The sequence below is a fragment of the Hyla sarda genome, chromosome 2, assembly GCF_029499605.1.
Source record: "Hyla sarda isolate aHylSar1 chromosome 2, aHylSar1.hap1, whole genome shotgun sequence".
Lineage (NCBI taxonomy): Eukaryota > Metazoa > Chordata > Amphibia > Anura > Hylidae > Hyla > Hyla sarda.
The window spans coordinates 185,496,981-185,509,634 of NC_079190.1; the positions used below are offsets into that span (position 1 = coordinate 185,496,981).

At 44.5% G+C, this 12,654-nt stretch overlaps 1 long non-coding RNA gene across 1 annotated transcript in view; it reads left to right on the forward strand.

The window, feature by feature from the left end:
• Nucleotides 1–1,440: 1,440 nt before the first annotated feature.
• LOC130357770 (uncharacterized) overlaps nucleotides 1,441–12,654 on the forward strand; it is a 34,257-nt gene continuing 23,043 nt past the window's right edge. Inside the window, exons 1-2 of the long non-coding RNA XR_008889254.1 lie at nucleotides 1,441–1,545; nucleotides 6,758–6,804. This is a non-coding gene — a long non-coding RNA (uncharacterized LOC130357770). The remainder of the gene's footprint in view (nucleotides 1,546–6,757; nucleotides 6,805–12,654) is intronic.

The window sequence follows — 12,654 nt, forward strand, 5'->3', positions numbered from 1 at the left end:
TAAAGGCCATCTTGTTATCCTGCCTGTACATCTCCTACTGCTACATAGGACACAGTGGGGGAGTTTTATCAAAGGATTTAGACTGTTTTTTCTTGTCTAAATTTGTCGCACAGAAAGTCGCAGTCTAAATCTGTACGACTTTTCTGCGACTTTTGCTCTAGAGGATTTTTAGAACATGATGCATGCTAGTCTATTTTAGACTGAAATGCATTGAAAAATGCATTGGTGCTGAATTTATCAAGTGCGACTTTTCAGCGACAAGTCGCATAGGCTGAAAGTACGCCGAAATGTCAGACCATGTTGGAGCAGGTTTAAATATAGACTAAAGCATAGATCATGCAGTCTGTGCACAGAATTTATCAAGAGCTGTGCGCCATTTGATAAATTAGGTGGACAATAGACCAGACTAACCCTCTGTAGTTTGGTCTATATTGATGCGGGACATAGACAACTTTGATAAATCTCCCCCAGTATCTCTTACCCGCTAAAACCCTTCCTAGAAGATACCACACAGGAAGCCTTCTGGACCCAATGCCTGAACATCCTCAGTCAAATGAGCAAAAAAATGATGCAATTTAACATAGACGACAATTTTTACAACCAGACGCTTGAAGACCTTGTAGCGGAAGGTGGAAGAAAAGACCAATCTGCTGATGGACGACTGGATCAGTAGACTACACCAGCTGGTGGCTACAAGGAAAGGTTTCAGTCGATTGCCTTACACCTAGTAGTAATTGTGCTGGAGGTTTTCTTCATTAAACAAAACTTACAATACCTGTCTGGATTTGATTTCTTTTGTATGTATTTAAGAGCTTTAAAGTGTTCCTCTAGTGAGCAACATATTGTAGTATGTTGTAGCCTTCAGGGTGATGATGTATGTGAAGGGGAGCACAGCTCGGATTATTATTACACAATGACCTGGTTTATGGGAGAAATTAGGAATATTTTAATATGGTTATCTATATTCTGCAAATAACCTGCAGACCGGCTTCCACAGTGGCAATGGTGAATACAGCAATAGATAGAATATAGGTCAGTGTTTCCCAACCAGGGTGCCTCCAGCTGTTTCAAAACTACAAATTCCAGCATGCCTGGACAGCCGACGGCTACTACCCAACTCTCCTAGACTCCTGAATGGTCTATCAGACTGGACCCTGATTTTGTAGAGCTGCATTTCTCAATCAGCATGCCTCCAGCTCTGGCAAAACTACTACTCCCAAGAAGTCTGTCCAGGCATGCTGGGAGTTGTAGTTTTGCAACAGCTGAAGGCACTCTGGTTTCAAAACACTGACATACACACTGCATTTATACACACAAATACATACACACATACATACTATGGTGGAGATTTATCAAAACCTGTGCAGAGGATAAGCAGACCAGTTGCCCATAGCAACCATAGCACTGATTGGTTGCTATAGGCAACTAGTCAGCTTTTCCTCTGCATAAGTTTTGAGAAATCTCCCCCTATATGTTAACTTAACTCGTGTATATCGGACACAGGACCGTTTGAAGGAATTTGGGGGCCCCAAGCAAAACATGGAGGTAGGGCTGGGCTGTATTACCAAATGTGTGTATCATGGTACTTTTGTACCTTTTGGCGGTTCCACGGTATATAACGGTATTTCCTCCTCCTCCCCCCCAATTAATTATCAGTCCAGCGCTGCGCTGTCCTGACCCCCACCCAATTAATTATCAGCCCAGCACTGCCCCCATCTGGGTAAATACTCACATGTCACCCGCATGCGCTGCCCTCCTCGTGCTGTTTTTTGCCGGCACTGACACTATACTGTGCGGTATCCCTATGCCCGCAGTGATGTTCCGCCTCGGCCGGGGATGTAAGGAGCTATGGCCGGCTTCTTACATGACAGTGGGCTCAGCCTATCACCGGTGATAGGCTGACAGCTGTCAAACGTTCCCGTTCCCAGGAAGAGCGTAAGGCTGGTACCGGACTAACGGGAGGTGAGTTAAAGTTTATTGTGTTTATTTTTTGCAGCCCCGGCATAGGGATACCGCACAGTACAGAGCAGTGTTCTTCAACCTGCGGACCTGCAGATGTTGCAGAACTACAACTCCCAGCATGCATGCTGAAAGTTGTAGTTTTGCAACATCTGGAGGTCAGCAGTTTGAAGACCACTGGTATAGAGGGTCAGCGCCAGCGGCCGCAACAAACAGGAGGATGAAGAGGGCAGCACTTGCAGGTGACATATGAGTATTTACCCCGATGGGGACTGCGCTGGGCTGATAATTAATTGGGGGGGGGGGGGGCAGAATAGCGGTCGCAGGCAACATATGATTGGTTCACCGATGTGGGGACAGAGCAGCGCTGGGCTAATTTATTCATTCATTCATTTCCATGGGGGAGGGGTCAAACCGGTATTGCGGTATTGGTTAAAATTCATATCGTGCAGCACAAAAATGTCGGTGTTCGTTATGAACAGTGATACCGCCCAGCCCTACATGGAGGCCCCTCCCCATCTTACGCACGCAAAGCCTACAGGAACCACAGCATAGCCACACAGTTTAAGTTCACCTACACTTTATATAAATAAAAAAGGAGGTTTACAGTGCAAATACCATTGTTGCATTTAATGTGTATGTACCCCCAGTTTAACCCCCTCCCCCCCAGTAGGCAGGTAGTACCGCCAGATTAGACCCCCCCCCCCCCAGTAGACAGCTAGTATCCCAGATTAGACCCCCCGTAGACCCAGATAAGACCAGGTAGTACCCCCAAATTAAGCCCCTCCCACCAGTTGGCAGGAAGTACCCCCAGATTAACCCCCTCCCCCCCAGTAGGCAGGAAATATCCCCAGATTAACCCCCTCCCCCCAGTAGGCAGGTAGTATCCCCAGATCAGCCCCCTCCCCCAGTAGGCAGGTAGTACCCCTAGATTAGACACCCCCCCAGCTGGTACCTCTGCTGTTGCCGGGAATTCAGGGCAGAACCATCCCCAGATAAGGGCTTGCACAGCTACGCTCGGTAATGATGGTCACTCACGTCACACTCTCATAATACCTAGGGCCGGCGTCAGGACGTAGTAACTCTGGCCCTTGAATTTTGGGAGCGAACGTCAATACTAGGCCGACGTGTGTAGCTGTAAGGCACTTAACTGGGGGCAGGGACCTCCTGAGTGAGGCAACTACAGGTGATCCCGGCACAAAATAGGAGCTGGAGGCCGAGCAGCTTTAGTCTCTGCCTCCCGCTCCAGACTCTCGCACTGCTGGCCGGCCGGCTGGGCGAGCGAGCTGCCGAACTGAGATAGGGGCAGGAGGACAGCCCACTGGGCAAACGCCGGTGTGCCCGATGCCCAGTCTGGCCCTGCTCCTGTACCGTGCGGTACCTGGCCGGACTGACAGCCAGGAGGAAGAGGACCACGCTACTGGGAAGGGGAGGAACTCGGGAGGTGACCAGGAGTGATGCAGCCGCTTGAGGCTCTCTATAGAGAGCTCAGGCAGCTGCAGCCTTATAGGAAGCACAACAAGCACTGGCTCTGCTTGGCGCCCCGTGCCAGCTCGGGCCCCAAGCAATTGCTTGGTTTGCCTGTCCTTTAGCAACGGGCCTGAGCCCTACTCTCGCATTATTAATTCCCTTCTTGGCAAGTGTTACTCGCCCTAAAAAGGGTGGCCCCACACAGGAACCTCTCCCTATTTCCTCCTACAAACACTGCCATTTTCCAGGGTTTTTTGGTGGAAATAGGGTTAGGTTCCTGTGTGGGGCCACCCTTTTTAAGACAAGTAACACTTTCCTTTAAAAGGTGGAAGGGAACAACGTATTGTCCATTGTAGCAGGTAGGGGTAAAAAATTATCCTGTAAGGCCCTACTCTCGCCCTATTAATTCTCTTCTTAGCACGTGTTACTCGCGGCCCCACACAGGAAACTCTCCCTATTTCCACCTAAAAAACCTGTGAAATTGCAGTGTTTGTAGGTGGAAATAGGGAGAGGTTCCTGTGCGGGCTGCCCTTTTTAGGGCGAGTAACACTTGCCAAGAAGGGAATTAATAATGCAAGAGTAGGGCCTTACAGGGGAAGTTTTTACCCCCACCGGGTACAATGGACCATACGTTGACCTTTTAGAGGTCTTTGTATCACATCAATACATGGTGTTTTTTGTGTATTTTCCTTTTGTTTGATTTAAAAAAAAAATTGGGTAAGTATATTTTATCCTAAGAAAAGTTACAGTTTAGCTAATGCATATCCTCAATAGTTACTTGTGGTCTGATGCGGAGGAATGTCTGTTACTGGGGAGTAGCACCTTAAATATGTTTTGCACTATCAATATTTGGGAAGTGTTGGTGTGGCACCATGGTCAGTCTACTCTAATGCATCAGGCATTTGTGGGTGCAAATCCTGGCTGATCCATGCCTGATTCATCTTCACAAAGGTGAGTCCCTCCACATTTTTCGTGGAAAGATGAGTTCTCCTTGGGGTTATTATGGCCCCCGCCGCACTAAACCCCTGCTCTGATGCCACACTACTGGCCAGGCAGGACAGCTTTTCCAGGGCAGCTTCGGCTGGCTGAAACAGGGAGCGGCGTGCTACGGGGTGATGCAGAAGGGTGGACCACGGGTCTCCCAGGCCGCTTTATGGTGACGCTGCATAATTTGATGCAGGGTCACTGCGCCAACATTGGGACCCTGCCCATGCTTTACCTTCTGCTGACACATCTTACATGTGGCCAGGTTAACATCCTCTGGATGCCTTATGAAAAACTGCCACACTGCCGAATAGCTGATTTTCCCACCAACAGTCAGCACTGGTTGACTTCTACTGCTGCCGACTCCACTTCCTCCCGGGAAGGTAGGCTGCTGCGAAGCAGGTGGTCTACCCCGGGCACGTTTGGATCCAGACTTTTCACTTCTGCCACCATGCTGACTGCCAACCATGCTACCACCTTGCTAGCTTAGATGCTGCCTCATGGGTAACCTGCAACCCTCTTCTCCTGATGATTATGCCCCTTCTGCACTCGGCTCCCAAGTGTGATTGGCTTCATCATGAATGAGTTGTGTCTGCACGTCACTGATGTCCTCTTCAGATTCTTCAACAGTGTCTGCTTCAGGAGCCTGAACACTCGCAACACCACCTCCCATACCACTCTCCTCATCACTACTTGCCCGCCTAGCGGAGGAAGTGGCAGATGTCTCTTCCACTTCTTGGCTAGGCAGTAGCTGCTGACTGTCCTTTAGTAGATTGTCCACACTAAATAGTGGAGCTGAACCCACAGCATAAGATACTTCTGTGGAGGAGGGAACAGCATAGGACAGAGGCAATGGGAAGACAGGGACTGCTACCGGGCCATGGCAACTGAGGGTTGTGTCTGAGTAACCCACTGACTGTGTACTGGGGGTGTCAGATGTCACTTGCGATGAAGTGGATGACCATGTCAACAAATTGATGATGGCAGATGGGTTGCTGGTCGAGACACGACCGCTAGCTGATACCGGGAGATCAGGCCTCCTGCTGCCACTCGCCCCTAGTCTTCTGCGACCTCTGCCTGATAAATTTAGGCCTCTGCCACTCCTCTGTGCATGTCCTGGCACTTCTCTGCCTGACATACTTAGTGCATATATGAGGGGAGTACAATACGCTCCACTACGCTTCAAACAGTATTTGTCTACAACACCAGCATGTGTGTACTTTTGGCTGGCCTTTCACAGTATCTAGGCTTTAAGACTTTAACAGGAACAAAATCATACAACACTTAGATGTACACACAGGTTACACTTAAGAAAGGACAATACGCTTTTAGTGCTCTGCTCAACCTAACTGGCTGGCTACTTTTAGCTTTTCAGTTGTTGTACACACCAGTGCTGCAGCACACAGTAGCTGTCTACTACACCTAAAATTGCACTTTGTCTCTCAATCTCAATCCCTTCCCTTTCAGTTCTTCTAGGCTGGATGTGGGGTTGAGGTGAATCTCTGCTGCAAAAAAGCTTTTCTGTGCAACACACTGCTCTCAGTCCCTCTCTGCAATGGAACGCTCATGTGACTGGGAGGTGAATCGCTGCTGTAAAAATGCTTTTCTGTGCAACACCCATTGCTATCTGTCCCCCTCTCTCGCTAATAAAATGCTGATGTGACTGGCTGCAAAATGGCTGCCGATTATATATGGCTGTGACATCACAGGGGTGGCTAGCTGCTGATGTGATTCAGGGTCATCCTGACGACCCTTGTTCCTGCCTTCCCAGGATTCCTTGCCCCATGTCCTCACATGTGGATCCACCATTTAAGATGCCTGTCCCCTGAAGCCTGGACCGCACTAAATGGAGTTTCATGAAGTGATTTGCGTTATATTGTGGCGATATTCGCATTCGTTATGAATCAAATTTTTCCTGAAATTCATAACGAATTCAGATTCGTCAGATTCTAATCGCTCATCCATACTTGTAAGATACCAAGCACTATGTGAGCCTATTACTTTACAATTTCCAAGCTGGTGCTATACTGTTCTATAGTGATGCATGGCTGTAAATATTGTCCCACAGATTCTGTTACTATGGTTTTTGATAAAATGCTATGGTATTTTTGTGATATATAACACTGCCTTGTGATAAACAGTCAGAGATAAGTCAAGTGAATTAAAAACATCTCAAGCAATGTTAGGACTGTGATTTATTTTGTATAATGTCTGTAGCAGAATACAAATTCAAGGAATTTCGAGAACCTTTATAAATGAAAGGCCTTCATAAATTGTATCAATTCTGGGAAAAAGTACCTCATCTTAAGATACCCAACCATCACAAATTGATTTTATTTTGCAGTTTCCCCAATGAGAAAATGGAGAAAAAGTTTCAAAAGATGGTATCAGGTGAATTCATCCTGACTTTTATAAGTAAATACAAAATTCTCAACTCATCTTACATATAAACTAACTTTTTGATGCAATGTTTAGAAATAAACTACTATTCAATTATTAAGTTTATTTTACTTGCCAGATGTCTGGATTATGCTGAGAATAGTAGGTGGTTAAAGGGGTTATCCAGGAATAGAAAAATACTGGCAATTTCTTTCCGAAACCTCTCCCTGTCTGTTTCCAGTTTGGGTATTGTTTTATTGCTTGGCTCCATTCACTTCAACGGAATTGAGCTGCAGAACCACACCCAACCTGGAGTCAGACAGGGAGTGGTTTTGGAAAGAAATTACCTGTGTTTTTCTATTCCTGGATAACTCATTTAATGATACTATTGCTGTCCTTTATTCTAGCATAAAAAATAAGCATTTAAAAAATAATCCAATGAGTTCTGTCTCATGATAGGTAGGGAACAGTGCAGCCCTACTTGCATTGCAGCCACTGTTTCGACCTACTTGAATGAACCGCTCGTAATAGCAGCCCTCAACTAGGTGGCAGTCCCTACACTCACTATGTGCACAGGGTGTTAAAGAGAGGGTAAGGCAGACCAGATCAATTACGAATGACAAAATCAGCAAACAAAGAGGGTAAACCAGTTATAAGCCAGAAGGTCAGAACCAGAAGGACACTGCAGCATCAAATTAGAACCAGAAACAAAGAATAAGAAGCAAGGGTCACAGCAGGATCAGGTTCAAAATGGTAGGCAGGAGCAAGGTCAGGAAACAGGCATTGATCAGGGTCCAGGAATGCAGATACACAATAAACTAAGCTACTAAGGGTAAATACTGAATTCAAAGGTGTCTGTGACAAGCAGACACCAGTTTAAATGTCTCGCCATTTAGAAGGTGTGAGCACCTATTCAGAACTATTTGTCTACATAGTTACAGACTACACCTCAAACACTACTTGCATAGTCTTGTCCTGCAGACATGTTTCCTTCTACCAATTTTTTTTTTTTGCTTGTTACCATTTGGTAGTAGAGATGATTAAAATGCACCAACAGAAATTATGTTACAAACAACAGTGCATTAGAAATGCGTACTACTCTTATTGCTCTGTACTACTACATAGTATGAGTTAATGACATTTTATGAACTATAAAAAATTAATCCATTCATGTATTAGGAATGGCCATTGTATAAAACTTTAACATTCATTTTCATATGCTAATTCTGAGGTGAACCTTGATTATGAATAAAAGATGATGTGAAGAATAATATCAGGTTAATAGAGCTACTGTACTGTTACTTCATCCTAAGACTGAAATTAGAAAACCATTACTCATTTTTATTATCAACCAAGATTGGTAGACTAATTTACAGTAACTGTGTAAAATGTGAAGTATAAGATACATATACAGTGTCCTTTGTTATAAGATTCGGTTCATTGACTTCATTAAGTTAACATAATCATTATGATATTTAACATATTAATTACAGTAAAAAAAAAAAAAAAAAAAAGCATATAAAGAATATATACAAAGCTAGTTAAATATAATATCTACCCTAGGAATATGACCTAGCCATAGAACACTACATGATATACTTGCACACATGATATACTTGCTGAAAATTTTGAGGCAGGAAAAGCACTCCTGGTGCCTAGTGGGGTAACAATAAATTTGGGGGCCCCCTGCGAGACCTACTGAGGAGGCCCCTAAGCTCCTCTCCCACAAATTGCTCCACCCATACTGATATGCACCACCCATAGGCATTTTCTATGGACATATGAAGAGCATTTGTAAGTAATACTTACATTTGTTTTTTATATGTCACTGTAGTGTACAATATATAGCGTAGATAAAATATGACAATTATCTATGTTTTACAACCTCAGTGAATAAATAAGTGAGGACTGCCACACACCATCTGGATAAAATAACAGCCACACGCTGCACCCTCTGAATATAATACTGCAAGATACTACACCCTCTGAATATAAAACTGCAAGATGCTGCTCCCTCTGAATATAATACAGCCACACACTGCACCCTCTGAATATAATACAGCCACACACTGCACCCTCTCAATATAATACGGCTGACTATAATGCCCAGCATGCCCTGATACAGCCTATGGCTCTGCGGCTGACCCAAAACTACAACTCCAAGCATGTTGCACCATAACCTATACTACCATATTGTGCAACATGCTGGGAGTTGCAGTTTTGAGTTATCTGCAGAGCCATATACTGTGTCAAAGAATGCTGGGAGTTGTAGTTACAAACTACAACACCCAGTATTCCCTGATGCAGCCTATGGCTATGCTGGTGAACCAAAACTACAACTCATATACCTGTAACTAACCTGTAACTTAAACATTCACAGCAGGTCTGGCTGCCACTTCTCCTTATAAATAATCAGGGCCTCCACACTAATGCCCTCCTTCCTGGTAACAGACGTGCCCATGGGCTGTACCTAGAAGAAAGACGGTTGCCAGCGCCGAGCCCTCCTAGCAACGCCACTTCTGGGGGCCCCTACCTAGACCCCCCCCCCCCCGCGGAGGCCTCAGATATGCGACTGAATGCAGGTATAAATATAGTATAATCATCACACTGTAATGTACAAACTATACAATGAGTCCAATGAGGCTACGTAATCGCTGCTCATCATAGTTGCCAACATTTGAAAGTATTTACTAGGATGTTTGCCTCTGAGCACCCCACATCAATTAGGTCTCCCCACCAGAACGGACTGACCGTATGCATAAGTCTACAGGAGCGGGGAGTGCAAGCTTCTATTCTTTTATTGTACACTTCAGCTTAGCCTGATTTGTAGAGTTGTAACTTGCCATCTGCTTAGGATTGCCAATATATATATATTTTTTTTCCTTAATATTCCATGTTTAGCATAGTGGGAGAGCAGTATAGAGCAGGCATGCACTTCTTTGCAGAAGCGGGAATGCCAAAATATAAATTGGCTGCACTTCTTGATGTAAAAATTATCATCACTGATGAAAGATTACGGACAGAAGGTTTCCGTAAACTGACTGCCGGAAACTCTCTATTACACTGTACAAGTTATCACCAGCATCATGTAAAAACGGCCATACCATATGGCCAATTTTTGCGTCTACGACGTATAAATGATACACAAGAAAGTTTTGAAAAACAATGTAGCGAATTATCCCTTAGGTTGCAAAACAGAGGCTACACCCTCTCAGTATTAAAAACAGAATTTGATAGAGCCAATAAACAAGATAGAAAATCATTACTAAAAAATAGCAGTACGTTTACTAAAAAAAAGGTAAATAATAAAAACAATAAAATAACCCGCTTTTGCTTCGCTTTCAAACACAGCCCAATGTCAGAAATAATTAAACGTAGTATACATAAAAACTGGTACCTTATCCAACATGATCCAATATTAAATAAACAATTACAGGGTAAACCACTTATCACCTTCAAAAGAGTGAAAAATGTATCGGATATACTTATCAACAGTAGATAGACTTCAAGAAACAATTCAGACTGGCTGAGAGATCCTAGTGTTTGCGGCAATTTTCGCTGCAATAGTTGTAAGTGGTGTCCACAATTAAAACAGGGGAAATAATTTAACATCGGCGGTGAGAAAATGAAAGTAAGAGAATTAATAAACTGTAAATCTATTTATATTGTATACGGAATGGTATGTGATTGCGGAGGTTATTATGTTGGAAGCACCACCAGGTCTCTCAACATAAGATTCCGCGAACACCTCTACTCAATCAAATCAGGAAAGGGCTGCCCCCGCATATTGGAACATATGCACACAGCATATAACAATGATCCCACAGCACTGCGGTTTTTTGGCATAAAGAGAATCATGCCGAAAGAAGGACAAGACAGAAAAAAAAGTCTTCCTTCGGACAGAGGCCGAATTAATCCTGCAGGGTAATCTCGGCATGAATGACAAATTAGACTTTAGTGTATTCTTATAAATCTATCTTATCTAACAGTTTGCAGAGAATATTGGTTTTAATTCACATTATTGTTATACATGTTTTTAACGTCACTTTGTAAACGCCCTTCCCGATGACGTCAGTGAAAGGTGTGTATAAAATACACCTGACGCCACCGGAAAGGTGTGGTCTGATGAAGCGGGCTGAGACCAGTGAAACAGCTGTCACACCTAATGGAACGCTCCTGAGAGTCCTAGCCGACCTGCAGTCACTGTGTTCCATGGACATTTCTGTCACCTCTTTGGAATAAATTTGTATCCTGCACGAAGAACTACGGGTGAGTGCATTTTTTTCTCATATACTTATATTGGAAACAGCGATTTGTGCACCTTCACCAGCACCCCCGTATACTGCAGATACCGCAGCCTCACAGGACACCAGTGCGGTGTATACCGACCTATTGATCTCACTAGCTACCAGCTAGCAGTGCCGGAAACCTTTTTCTCACTTGGTATATCATTTACAAATCTGTTTAAATTCTGGCACCAGTTGATTACAAAAATGTTTTCCTGTGGAGTACCCCTTTAACTTCTTGACTACACTCACTTTGCACTGCGTGTATGGCTGAACTTACTTTGAGACACACATTATACATACAATCATTACACACACATCATACATACACATATCATACCTCTATACACACACACATACACAGGGCTGGTGCAAGGGTTTTTGCCACCCTAGGCAAATTGTGCCGCCCCCTTGACTCTGCCTATTGGCTCCACCCTTTAACATGCCCTACCTTACTACTGGGGTGACATAACACACTGTAACAAACCTCCTCCGCATGTAAACTCCTTATTACTGGGGTGATGCACTGTAACAAACCTCCTCCTGTAATCACCTTACAACTGGGGTGACACCCTGTACCAAAACCTCTCCTCATGTAATCTCCTTACTACTGGACTGACACACTGTAACAAACCTCCACCTCATGTAATCTTTTACTACTGGGGTCACACACTGTAACAAACCTACTCCTCATGTGATCTCCTTACTACTGAGGTGGCACACTGTAACAAACCTCCTCCTCATGTAATTACCTTACTGCTGGGGTGACACACTATAACAAACCCCCTCCTCATGTAATCTCCTTACTACTGGGGTGACACACTGTAACAAACATCCTTCTCATGTAATCGCCTTACTTCTGGGGTGACACACTGTAACAAACATTCTCCTCATGTAATCTCCTTACTACCGGGGTGACACACTGTAACAAACCTCCTCCTCATATAATTGTCTTACTACTGGGGTGACACACTGTAACAAATCCCCTCCTCATGTAATCTACATACTACTGGGGTGACATGCGACCTCCACTCCAACGCAGCTCAGCACCGTCTCCTCCACAGCATTACACAGGCCCTTCATCATTTCTTCTATCCTGCTCAGCAGAGGTTCCAACATGTGACTGGTCACATGATGTTGGCAGAATTACAGGTCCATAATTACGCTGTTCTTCACATGGTTTGCCTTGGTGCACGGAGTCACACAGGGGAGGAACTGCTGAAAGTCCTTTGTAAAGAAATCAGAGCATGACTTACTTCACAAAAACTGGAAATGTGAACCATGGTGACCGACAACGGGAAGAACATCTTGGCTGCGCTGCAACTGGGAAGGCTGAGCCATGTGCCCTGCATGGTGCATATGTTCAATCTGGTTGTGAAGCAGTTTCTGAAGTGTTTCCCCCATTTGCAAGACATCCTAACAATGGCAATAAAACTGTGCATGCACTTCAGCCACTTGTACACCACAAAGCACACCCTCCTTGAGCTGCAGCTTCAGAATGGTATCCCCCAACATAGTCGGATTTGTGACGTTGCCACACGTTGGAATTCCACTCTCCACATGTTGGACCGACTGT